The sequence below is a fragment of the Dipodomys ordii genome, unplaced genomic scaffold (assembly GCF_000151885.1).
Source record: "Dipodomys ordii isolate 6190 unplaced genomic scaffold, Dord_2.0 Scaffold4, whole genome shotgun sequence".
Taxonomy (NCBI): domain Eukaryota; kingdom Metazoa; phylum Chordata; class Mammalia; order Rodentia; family Heteromyidae; genus Dipodomys; species Dipodomys ordii.
In genome coordinates this window covers 35,199,602-35,212,349 of record NW_012267220.1, presented here as the reverse complement: position 1 = coordinate 35,212,349, position 12,748 = coordinate 35,199,602, and the positions used below count along the sequence as shown (strand labels likewise).

The following is a 12,748-nucleotide window of genomic DNA, read 5'->3' as shown; positions in this document are numbered from 1 at the left end:
CTTCAATTCAAAATTGGCCACCTGGATGTACGGTTACCTAGAAACTTTCCAATTATCCTGTTTGGATACTAGAACCCAAGCAGAGAGACAATGGGTCTGAATTGGCCTTAAAATCTAAGATTTTTTTTATGACAGACATTTCTCTTGTAGTCTTTCTTTAAATCAGACATTTTCTATTCTTAGGCTCAATTACTCATTTAGGGGCAGTGTATCTCATTTAACAAGTAAGAGAGAAGTGAGGGTAATGGAAAGAAGGCAGGTCTGTACATTCTTGAACAATTGATTCAATTCCTGGTTGTACTAGCAATTATTTTTAGCCCTCATTCATGATTCTGTCTCTGCTCTTGAATTCAACTGAGTGCTATTATTTTGATGTTTTCTAATTTCCCTGTCATCTTACTCTAGCTATCCTGCCTTGTAGAGGATTGTGTAAAAACATCGCCTTGCTTTTTCTGTTCATAATAGTGACCATTCAGTGTAGTGCCCAGCCGTTCTTTTCTTCTTTATCTCTCAATTCATCTTCACCATCACTAAACTACCTCTATGCCCCTCTGAAACAGTAGAACAAAACAAGTATTTTCTTGTCATGTACCAGCATCTCATGCATATAATTCTAACTACTCAGAAGTCTGTATCTCTGAAGATTGCAATTCAGAGCCAGCCTAGACAGACAAATCCAAGAAACTCTTATTTCCAAATAACTATCAACAAGCTGGAAGTAGGGAGGAGGCCCAAGTGGTAGAGTGCCAGCCGTGTGGAAAAATGCCAAACAAGAACATAAATAAGGCTCTGAATTCAAGTTCCAGTACCAGAAAGAAAAAAAGGAAAGCAAGAAAATACACGAAGTACATCTTCGTGACAGACTATGGTTTCCTTTCTTATACTCATCATCTTATACTCATCGTAGATTAATTTAGATACAATTCTTGGCTTAAAAACAAACCTCTGGGGCTCTATAGAAGCTGTTTCCTCATTGGAGGAAGAACAAAGAGTAGATAAAAGGAGGAAATCTGGTCCTACTGTGATTGTAACGCTTTCAGCTCTCTACTTTCTCATGCTGAGATTTGTTTGTAGATGTCAAAGATACAAAGATGAGATGCTTCATTCTCCCAGGAACATCTTGACTAGTCCAGAATATCTTGATATGACCTTCCCTTTGTGAATGCATCCACTTGCCTCTAGCCATAATATCAACAATCTATTCTTTTAAGGATTTCTAAATGTGTTCCACAAGGTTCTAATGGCTGTGATCATTATTGTTGGTTGGTTAATGGTGTGGGCCATATGAAAACAAAAAGTGGTTTATTTTAACTTGAGTTAAATTGTCACACATTTGAAATGGCCTGGCAGAAAAGAGTGGTGAGAGATTGGGCTGGACCTTGAAGGATGACAATAACTTCACTACACAAAAGCAGGGTGGAAAAGGAAACTCAGGGAGCCATGGAAAGTCAGGATGTGCTCGTGGAAAGGATGTGATGGCATCCCATGTATACTAGTTGGAAAATGGAATAAAGTTATCAGATGAGATGGGCCCAAATTTCAGGTATGTCTGTAAGCCAGGAAGAGGGTGGACTGGTGATATTAAGCTTGTGTTTTCAAGCCTCAGGCTTCACAATCATAAAGCATCTTTCCAAAAAGTCAGTGCCGTACACATTTTTAGGGAAAATCTTTCTTAAAATCATGTACTAGAAGCATACATGGATACACTTTGGAGTAGAATACAAAATTCACATGGCTTGAGTAACAAAACATGCACATTTGAAGACACTTTGGCATATCACTTGGACAATGCCTTCATGGCCCTGGGGCCTCTCGTCCAGTATGGTATACATTCATAAGACAGTTCATCTATTCCTTAGGCAATACAAAATGAAATCTCATTGCCAAATTCCGTGACCCTTTGCCCAGAGCATCGAGCATCTTTCTGGTCCTCTGAGCATCTCTAAGTCTTCCTCTGAGAATTGATCTGCCTTCTGGTCCAGTAGAATTAGTCAGATATCATTTATATTGGCCTATACTGCTGAAGTCACCAAGCCCAACATTCTGTAGCAAGACATCTGTGCCCTCCCTTTTGTAAGCTGACTAGCCATCACTCTCTTATCAGCCTTAAAACAGCATTATCACCTTGCTTTCTGAATGAGAAGATCAAGTGTGACATGTACTGTAAACACAACTGATGGGTGCTTCATCCTGGATTAGGATGCAGTGCTGGCTGGTGGGAGTTCCAGCAGCCATATTCCTACACATAGACTTTTATCCTGAATGGTGTTTGTTTCATGCTGCATGAGATTTGCCAGCCCCATGGAAGACATGCTGACCTTCTTAATTCAATTCTCTAACTCCTGTCAATTGCTGCATTGCTGGACAATGTTTCATGACAGCTTCAGCTCTATATTTCTTATGAAGAATTTAACTAAAGCAAAACAGAATTTAGCCTTGCAAATCTTTGTGTATCTGTTTGTTTCTCTCTGTTTCTCTGTCTCTCTCTGGCTCCCTCAGTTTATTTTCAAAATCCACTCACTAATAAATACAATCACAACTTGAGAGAACAAATCACCTGTTTTTATTTAGCAGTGTTTTAAATAATAAAATATTCCTTACTGTCTTGAAACATTGTGAAGCCCTGTCTATCTACTATCAACTTCCCGAAGACTCATGAGTAATTAATGAAATCATTAAGAACAGTTCCTGGTGATTGGCACTCTCCTGGCAGCCCCAGTCTCCTCTTGTACTTTGTGGAAATGTCACTGGCTCCTGAGGCTTGATTTGGGGGATGCACTGGGGAGGTAGAGAGGGAGGGAATTTGATTACATAAAATTTTACAACAGTCAGTTCAATTGGAAAGCTATTCCTTCAAGTTTCTGTACTTAGGAAGCTGAGCTGGGAAAAGTTTTAACCTTTCATTTATGCAGTACTATTAATAAGATTTTAAAGAAAGATATCCCACTAATATTATGTTTGCATTAAAATGGCATTGAGCAGCTCAAGTCAGTAAAGATGTAATGCAGAAAGTAATCATCTTTTTAAAAAATTTTCCCCCTGTTTTCACACATTTCCTTCTTTCTTGGCATAGCCTAGATTTATTCTCCTCTCTCCCTTCTAGAAACAGAATTTGGCATAAATAAATGATAGCTGAGAAAATGATATAAACAGAGTAGTAAATGCTAGATTTCTCCATCCCTCACTGAAGGCCATGGTGATTAGTTGTTCTGAGTGGCTGTCCACTGGAAAGACAGTGGGGCAGGTAGCTTATGTTTAATGTGCATGTTAATAAAGAAACTCATTCTTTACTTAATTACCCAACTCATAATAGAACAGGAACCCTCTAAACCCTTTCATACCCTCAACACACTAAAAATGTTAAATCAAACAGACTACTTTGTCAGAGTACTGCCACGAAATGGAATTTGGTACATTTCATACCCCAATGAATTTAAATTGTATGGAGCTGATATTTAATACAAATGCAAGTACCAGTGGAATCTACATACTTAATATGCAATCTCTAACTCACAGAATTAAGCAGTTGATCTATGGGGCACAAAGGGATCATCCTTCTCTCAAAGAGAATATTTTATGACCAACAGTATAAAAGGCACTGACATAAACAACTGTTTGCAGCTCATTCTCATTCTGTCTCTTTCTCTCTCTTTCTCATCTTCAAAAGCCAAAACATACATGTAAGGATATGCTGTTTTAGACAAAGCATTTTAGAAAAATCACTTAAAATGTTTTTTTTCCCTTCAGGGACAACTGAGCCTTTGATAGGTGCTCAAGAGAGCTCTTATGATTTAGTTTGTTCCTCTCTCTCTCTCTCTCTCTCTCTCTCTCATTTTCCTTTTCTTTATTTGGTGGTGAGAGGAGGAGATAGCATGCAGATACAAAGCTCCTCTTAGAAGTGGAAATCATATAGCTTAAATTACAAAAGTGTTATTTATGGGTTTTACACCATGTCTGAACACCCCAGATTTTCTGTGACAGTGTCGATTTTAAATGTGTTTCATTTCATCATTGAACCTTTGCATAATTTTATATAGACCAAACAACTATTTTTTCTTTATCTCTTGACCTTGTTTTTGATTCCTAATATCTGGACACCCTCCTTTCAGTCATTCCAAATGCAGTCAATATGGAAGTGACTACTTTTTTGAGGTGATGATGATGGCATAAAATCCATGCATCCAACATCTTGTTATTCCCTGGGACACTTGAGGGAGAAGGCATTGTGTGAAGAGGTGCTTCATTTTTCAGAGAGAAGGCAGGGAGTGAGGGCCTGGTTGGGAGTTCAGAAGCTGTGCCATTCCATAGTGCTCAGTTCTGAATTTTTGTTTTTTGTTCCTGGACTCCAGGGTGGCCCCTTCCATTCTGCCCAGCCAGGTGAGCAATCACAGTGGAATGATGATCCCCCAAGGCTTAGAGCTGTACACTTTAGGTTTTGAACTGAGTTTTAGGAGTCAGCCCACTTATTGAGTGTTAGGTGTTGTCTGTGCAGTTATAAAGACAAACATGACACCATCTCTGTCCTTACAGAGCTCAAAATATATTTAAGGAAGTCAAGCATGTATTCATGAAATAGAAATTCACCCTAGCAGGTGGTGGGAAACACATCATTTGCTATTGAGGAAATGAACGGCAGTTGTTTAGGACCCTAGGGAGCTGGGAGTAGCTTTGGACTATAATCCCAGAAAGATCTGGGATCTATGGGATCTGGGATCTATAGGCAGACCAAAAGGCCAGTTTCTTACTGACCTGAACATCGATTTTTGCTCTTGGTTTTGTTTTGTCGTGCTGGAGACAGAATCCACACAGATGTCAGGTGCCTGTGCTGTACCCACAGCCGTGAAACTATTTCTAAGGACCTTTCTCCTATCCAAATACTAACTAGGTCTGATAATAACTAAGTCTGATCTTGCTTAGCTTCCAATGCAGGCATAGTATAGTTCTAAGAGCTTTCTTTCAAAGACCCTTTAATTTTTTCCCCTTCCATTTACTTCCTTTCTGTATGATGATTAAGTAGATTAAGTTAGGGAAAAAAGTTAAAGCGTGTGCCCTGTGGTTCCATGGTGAACCGGAAAAGCAAAGCTGTCAAAGGGCTGGAGGGTGCTTGTCCATCCCTTCAGGTCTAAGCAATTATGTGAGACAGGACAATATAAGCAAAAGGAAAGAGCCCAGCAAAACCGTTAGATTCCAGAATACCTGTTCATCTGCACCTCCTGGTGAGAATCTGAGATAGTCCAGACTTTTATCAACTTTAAGGGCAGCTCTTCTGAGGCTCTTTGAATAGGGTGCAGAGGGAAATTGTATTCTCAGACTATAGTAAGAGGGATCACGAGGTAAAGAACTGACAGATAAATTCCAGTTAAGGCAAATAATATGTTCCCCCCAAACAATCTACAATGACCTTCACATGCCCTCCAGGGTGTAAAATATCACTCTATTTCTTCAGCCCCCAACCTAGTGCTGCTTTTGAGAGGCGGTTTGACACCAGCAGATATCCCACTGTTCTAATTCTCTCTACCTTCAGGAACAGTTACCAGTAAAAGGGGCGGGGGCGGGATTACGGCCAAAAAAATGTTGCTATCGGCTCTGTTTTGTGAAAGTTAAAAATGCTGGAACAAGAATTTGATCTCTCTCTCTCTCTCTCTCTTTCTCTCTCTCTCCCTCTCTCTCTTTCTCCTCCCCCCCCACCCCCTCGCGTCCCCTCTCCCCCACCCCTACCTTTTCCTACTTTCCTCCCGTCCCTCCTTCCACTGGACTCCCAGTTCTGCCCCTGCACGGGCCAGAGGCGAGCCTTACAGGTTGTCAATGAAACATGGAATTATTTCCTTTGATGGCTTAGATAATAGTAGGAGCTAAAGCAATGAGTGAGGTCGGCTGAGACCAATGCAGTCCTGCCCAGGATTAGAGAGCCAATCGCAAGAGCAGAGGGCGGGGCGTCGGCGCCAGCAGATAATTGCTAAGTGCATCGCTAGCACAGTTGGTCGGAGCTGCTGAAAGGTCTGGTCGCAGAGACAGGAACGCGTAATCTCAGCGTGCTCCATCCTCCACGGCTCGGCAGGGCAGCGAGCCTCTGGACAGCAGCCCCTCTGCTCCGCCCGCGGAAAAGGTACCTTTGCCTGCGTCCCGGGGTGCTGCTCCTGCGTGTGCGTTCTCTGGGGCTTGCCGTTCTAGCAGAGGTGGAGGGATTGCAGAAAGAAAAGTTTAAGGGAGGAAATGTGACAAAGGTGGGAATTCACTGTCTTTTGTTGGAAGGAAAACAAGCTTACAATTTGGACAACTTGTGCGCTGTCAAGAGCTGGTCTTGTTTACGACTCTTAATTAGCTGAGCTCAGGTCTGTGGAAATGGGTCTGGTCTTGGGCCAGGGGCCCTGCAGGGTTGGGGTGTAGACCCAGGTTTGCTGAGAGAGGGAAGCTAAATCCTGGACCCTAGGATGCAGCTGTGACCCATCCTTGTGAGGCTGGGTCTGAGAAATTGGTGGTGTGGATCCCCTCCCCCCCTCCCCACAGGGTCTGCCTGGTCTACATTACCTTGACATACCTTCTCCAAACTATTATGACCTTCAACTCAAGTCTTCCTCAAGCTTCCATTTCGTTCTCCCCACTGCCCCCTTGCCCACTCTACCTTGGCTTATTTTATTTGGCGTGGGGACCCGTTCTGTTGACCCCAGCAGTAATCCCGTGTGTCACACAACTTGGTGAGAAACCAACAGAAACCTTCTTAGAGGAAGAGAAATCACTTCATTGATTAGCTCCTGAAAACTCTGCGAGACTTTCCAGGTTTGGTGTGTCCTGAAACCCTGGGGAAGGGGGTGCATTTGTCTCCTGGATGCCTTACACCTTTATTAAAGAAGGGTCCAGCCTCCAGTCTTCAGAAGCTGAGGAAGGTGAAAGTGGGTGGGAGGGGTAAGCTGCTGGGGTCTGGCTCTGTTGAGGGGCACAGGTGCATCTGTGGCGGAAAGATGCTGCTGAAGTCACCTTCCACACTGCTGATGATAACTGCTCTTCAAGTGCAAAACCTGGCCGCCGTAGTGGGCAGCTTGTTCAGCCCAGCAGCACCTTGAATATTCTAGAACGCTGGCCCACTCGCTTGCTCTCAAAATCACTTTTGGGTCCTGGGGGAAAAATGGCTTTCCCCTGTTCTGCCACGAGGAGATGTTAGACAGGTGCTCCTGTGCGGGAAAACGTGGTGCACTTGGTCTTGAACTTCCTACTTTCATGCGGGCAGTTCCAGTTTCCGCACTTCACCCGCTATGCAGCCGGTTGTACCCGCTAATGTTAAAAGCCTCCAAAGCTTTGGGGTGGAAGAGATTCCAGTGAATGTTCTGCCTCTGATTTCTGTCCCAGACCTGAATCCCGGAAGTCCTGGGAGGTTCTCTTCAGCAACACCTCTCCCCTATGACACTTCCTACAAAGGTGTAGATGACAGCTCCATTTTTGGGTTCCACAAATTCCTTTCCCTATTTAATTCTTATTTTCCTTCACCAGCACATAACAACAGGTTTTCCTCCATCTCCTTTCAGCAGCTATTTTGGGTGGGAACTGCTATTATGGAAGCTGTACTCACAATGGTTAAAAAACAAATCACCATCTGACTTTTTTGTTGGTGGTCAGGATACAGTCAGCTTTCTCTTCTGCACATGCTGTCTGGCAGTAAGCAAAACAAACTTGGAGAACTGCACACCATGAGTCCCTTATGTTGGGGCCCGGGAGATGGATCAGAAGTGAACTTTTCTCAATTGCTTGGCAAATTTGATCAGGGATCTGGTCCTCTGTGGTCTGCCAAGGCCATATGACCCCCAGAGAGACCAGGTATGGTAGCAATCAGTACAAGGAAATCCTGAACATAGGCACCTTGATCTTCATGAAGACAGTCACAAATTTTGAGTTATAGGAGTATCTAGGGCCAGGAATTGGGAGCAGCACAGGGGTGGGGGAGGTCAGTTTAATAGATGCTAATATGTTAGATGTCTATCATGATAAAGAACATTAAAAGTAAGGCATTGAAAACAGCTCCTGATGGTGACTCATGCACAGAGGGAAAGGCTGAGTGGGGGAGGGAATTGAGGGAGCTTTGTAAAGTACAAGTGGGACATACGAGAGCACTTGCTTTTCCTCCCTCTCCCTCCTCCTCATTTCTCTTCCTTGTATTTCCTCATTTGGAACAGAGATCATTAAAATAACAACTTAAGCTAAAAAAGAAAGAAAGAAAGAGCAGGAGTATAGAAGCTGAAGAATAATAGACAAAACCCCAAACATGCTCATCACAGCTTCACCTTGGATGGGGTGGAGTGTGAAACCCCGCATCCAGTGCCTCTGCTGTGATCCAGTTTGGAGAATTTCATCGCTGGTGTGAGGTTAATTAACTCCTTGTGAATCTGGGTGACTGTAAGTGAAAGGGCTGATTGATGCTTGGGAAATTAAATTTGTTGTCATTTTGGCAAACATGATAGCTTTAGTCAGGATACTGGACAAGTACCTTTTAGAGATTTAGCATTTTCTTCTTTCCCAGTTGGTCAACCTGGATTTCTGTCATTCAGCTGCTGGGGGGTAGACGGGTTGCGTTTCTCTGCTTTTGTAGCCCAGGGTGATTTACTTAGAATGACAAGTTTTAGTCCTGCTCCTAATTTTCTGATTCTCCATCCCTATCATCCTTCCTGTCATCTCTCTTCTTGATAAGTGCATCAACAAATAATCTTATTGCCAACCCACTTTGATCTTGTCATTTTCTTCCCATTTTACTGTTAAACTATCCCCTAAACTAGGTTTGAAAACATCGAATTTTTTTTAGCAGAACAGTGTCTTTTTGTTTTCTATTTTAAAATTTACTTTTGTAGGAGGTTGAGGGAAATCAAATAAGCTAGTTTATTGGGTTGGCTATCTTGGTAAATTCTGTCACAATGTCTTGTTTTCTGGATATATGAACCCCCCACTTGTCATTGGAGAGGGTGTTGTCTGGAGGCCCAAAACAACCTGGAAAAATCCCTGAAAGTTGTCAAGGTTGGAGCATAATGTGATCCTGTTTATTCAAAATAGAAAGAAGCCTGTTTTGAAATCAAAACTCTGAAATGTATTCCCCACAATCTCATTTTCTCTCTCCATTCTTCATTTAGAAAAATTTCCCAGGCAAAAAGTATGAACAGCAAATAGTTTATTGGACTCACTCACCTTTACATTCACATACTTCTTCCTTCCACCCAATTGGGGAGCTGTTTCACCTTGAAACACGTACCTGAGTAATCTTAATCTATTAGACAGGTGTACCTCTCTTTCCTCTCTCCTCTCTGGTTCTTTCTATCATTTAAGGGCAACCTAGATGAGATTTACTTTTAGTTGTTCTGCTCATCTCACTTCAGAGAGTTAACAGGAGACTTCAGGAATGCTGGCATGCCTTTGGGAGTTGGCCCTGTGGGAGCAATGAGGTAATCTTTTTGCCAAGTTCAATTCTACCATAGGCCTCACAGAACACCTGGCAGTTTACTGGTCTGCATGAGGCAGACAGGGTCAGTGTGTCTGAGCTTTGGGGGAGGGGCAGGTAGTCCCATCAGATACAAGGTCCCACTGCTCCACAGTGTGGAGGGCCCCTCCTCAACCCCCACATGGTTCAGATTGACCTTGGAAGCATTAGCAAACAGTGCAATTTGTCTGCCGTTCTCACAGTTTCTTTGTTCACTTCTCACCTTTGAATCTATCAATAATTGGTAAAAATAAAATCTATTCATTAATACTAGGATGCAAATAGTTAACAGTGTTGTCTCACTAAGCATTTGATGCTTAAATTTTTTCCAATGTTGAGGATGGAACTAAGGGCTTCACATATGCTAGGCATCACTCTGCCACTGAGCTATACCCCAACCCAGTATTTGAGCTCTTATTGGAAATAAAAAAATTGTGTACAGTGAAATTTCAGACATCTGCTAGTGGGTAGGGGCATACTTTAGTTTTCAGGTAAGTCTGATTCTGCTTTTTCCTGCATTGAGGATAGGCTGTGATTACTCAGGCTATTTTCTTGTAATATTTGGAGTTTGAACTAGGCATGGTGGCATACACCTGTAATTCCAGCCCTCAGATACAGAGGCAGAATTGTGAGTTTGAGTCAAGCTTGGGCTACACAGTGAAACCCTGTCTCTAAAATATACGTGCTTGGAATTCGGTGTATGGAGCCTAATACCTTAGATTTGACCTTGGGCCTTATCTGACTTTCAGTTTCCTCCTATGAAAATCAGGGACTATGTTATCATATATTCCTTTGTGCTCTGACCTTCCCTCTTATTCTTGGCACCAGCTCCTATACCCATAGATACCATAGCTCTGGATATCTTGGAGCTTGCCAATGTGGCCAGAATGACAGTGATTCGTTCAGAGCTAAAATCATGAAGGCAGGTCAGAAAGAATGGTGGATGTTATGCCAGAAGAAAAACAAGCTGAGGGGTGATGTCATAACTGATTTTGGTTTAGGAGGGGATGTTATATGGAGGATGGCGACCAGCTGTTCCCCATCTCCAGTAAGGATTGAACTAGAGAAAATAGACAGAAATTGCAGCAGATGGACTTAGATTAGGTATGAGGAAGAATTTTCCATCAGCAAGAGTTGTTTTTTTCTTTTTTTTGAAAGGGAAGGTTGTGGAGTCTCTGTGATGATCCTCAGGAAGAAGAGCCTAATGACTGTGAGGAAGTGAGGAGGAGAGGTCCCAGAGCCTAGGGACCCAAACGCTCTCCTGGAGAGGGTCCCCTTTTTATTTCTCTGAAACCTCACCTGTAACCCAGGGCTGCTGAAGGGACTAAAACTCAGAGTCCCTCAGGGGAACAAGAAAGGCATGTGGCTAACTTGTGTTCCCCTCTCCCACCTCTGGATGTGGAAACCCTTCCCTGCCCTTCTGTTAAGTGCCACCTTGATGGACAAATCCTTGGGGAACTCTCATAAAATTTAATCTTTCATTTCCATGTGGCAAATGAGCCCAGAGAAGTTAGAGAGCTTGGAGGCATCACACAGACAGCCAATGGCAGAACTGGGACCAGAATCTAAGTCTTCCATCTCCCTAGTCAGTATTATTTGCTATGTAGCTCATTTTCCTCTTGTTTCCAAATTGAATAGACTATTTGCATTCTGGGTTTCTAATATCTCTCTAACCAAATGGCAGTGACAGACACCTGCTGACTCTGTGTGCCAAATTCTACATGACGGACACCTGCTGACACCAAAGCACCCCTCGCTGATGCTATGTCCTGCTCTATCATTGTGATTTTCACAATGCATTGTTCAGTTCCCAGTCAGAGGTTGAAAGAGGGTTGACTGCTGTAATGTCTATGGAGGATGAGTTCTACCAGAAGGAAGATGACTTCATGATGTTTGAGAGGCAACAGAGTAGAGTATCCAGGAGATAGCTGAGACAGAAGTTGTGGATGAGCTAGAGAAGAGGCTCAGGGGCTGGGCTGTTCAGGCAGGCTTCCCAGTAAGACATGAAATCAAAGAACAGAGAGATTTGGGGATGGTGAAGAGAAGGGAGGATAGATGGAAACCAAGAGACTGTGCTGTAGGGCCTGTCTATGAAGAATGACATACTCTGTCACCCATGTAGAGAATCCTGAGAAATACCTCAACTAGGCAAGCTACCCAGAGGGACCTTGCCCCAGCCATCAAGATGTTCTATCATGCATTTTTGCCATTGAGAATGACATTCAGCTGAGTTCACACTTCTGTTCTCAGTTTTAATGCCCTCGGTTGTACTTGAGAACAGATGTGTTAAATGGGATGAAGATGTGTCCTGGATGCAGGATTCACTATAGTTCTCACATATGGGGTGAGAGGCCTGCACGCTGGAAAAAAGAGAGCCTAAGTGGGCCTTGAGAAGTAAATAGGATAATAACCAGGTGGAGGTGGAGAGCAGTGGGCATGGCAGGAGGTATGTTTTCAAGACTCAGAAGCATGAAACACTAGATATATTTGGAATACCAGGAATATTTGGGTGTTACTGGATCTGAACATGTGAGACATGTTTAGTGGGAGGGGGGGTAAGAGGAAATACAGAGGTTGTGGGTATTTTCCAGTAAGAGGGACTTGCTGGCCAAATCAAGGGGTAGAGGGATTTTAGACAGGAAATGACTGGATCATGTTTGTGCTTGGGAATAATAAACTTAGGGGTTGCAAAGTAAGGGTGAATGAAATTTGGTAGGGGCAAACTAGCTTGGGATAGAAGTTGTTTGCTGCTCTATTGCTAAACAGATGTAAAGGCATGACAAAAAGACAGTGGGAGAGGCAAAAGCGAGAGGAAGGGGGCTAGCACTGGAAGAAAACACGCTGACTTCGTAAGTTACACTAGATCTGGCAAAAGAAGAGGGATTATTCATCCCCAGGAGAAGCTGACAAGTGACAAGGAAGGTCATACTGTCAGATAAGAGAGAGAAACATCCCCACGGAAGACAGGATGATAGGAAATGGGTTTAAACTACAGGAAAGGGATGTAAGTGAGACATTAGAATTAATGCTTTAATGGAAGGGATTGTTAAACATGGAAGCAGGGTCATCAAAGGAGGTTGGGGACTAATTCTTTCTTTCTGCAGAAAATTGAAAAAAAAAAAACAACCCATCTTTTCCCTAGTAGAAAAACGAGCAAAAATGTGAATAGATAGCTCAGACACATACAAAAGAAATAAGTGACCAGAACATTATGTGTCCAATTTCACTCATCCTTAACCTGTGAAATTAAAACCAAGATATCATCATCTACCTATAGATTAGCAAAAATGGAAG

General features: G+C 42.8%; 1 protein-coding gene across 1 annotated transcript in view; it reads left to right on the top strand.

Moving 5' to 3' along the window:
- The first annotated feature begins 5,979 nt into the window (after nucleotides 1–5,979).
- Zmat4 (zinc finger, matrin-type 4) overlaps nucleotides 5,980–12,748 on the top strand; it is a 416,076-nt gene continuing 409,307 nt past the window's right edge. The window contains exon 1 of the mRNA XM_013025137.1: nucleotides 5,980–6,106. The gene's annotated coding sequence lies outside the window, so the exon portion shown is untranslated. The remainder of the gene's footprint in view (nucleotides 6,107–12,748) is intronic.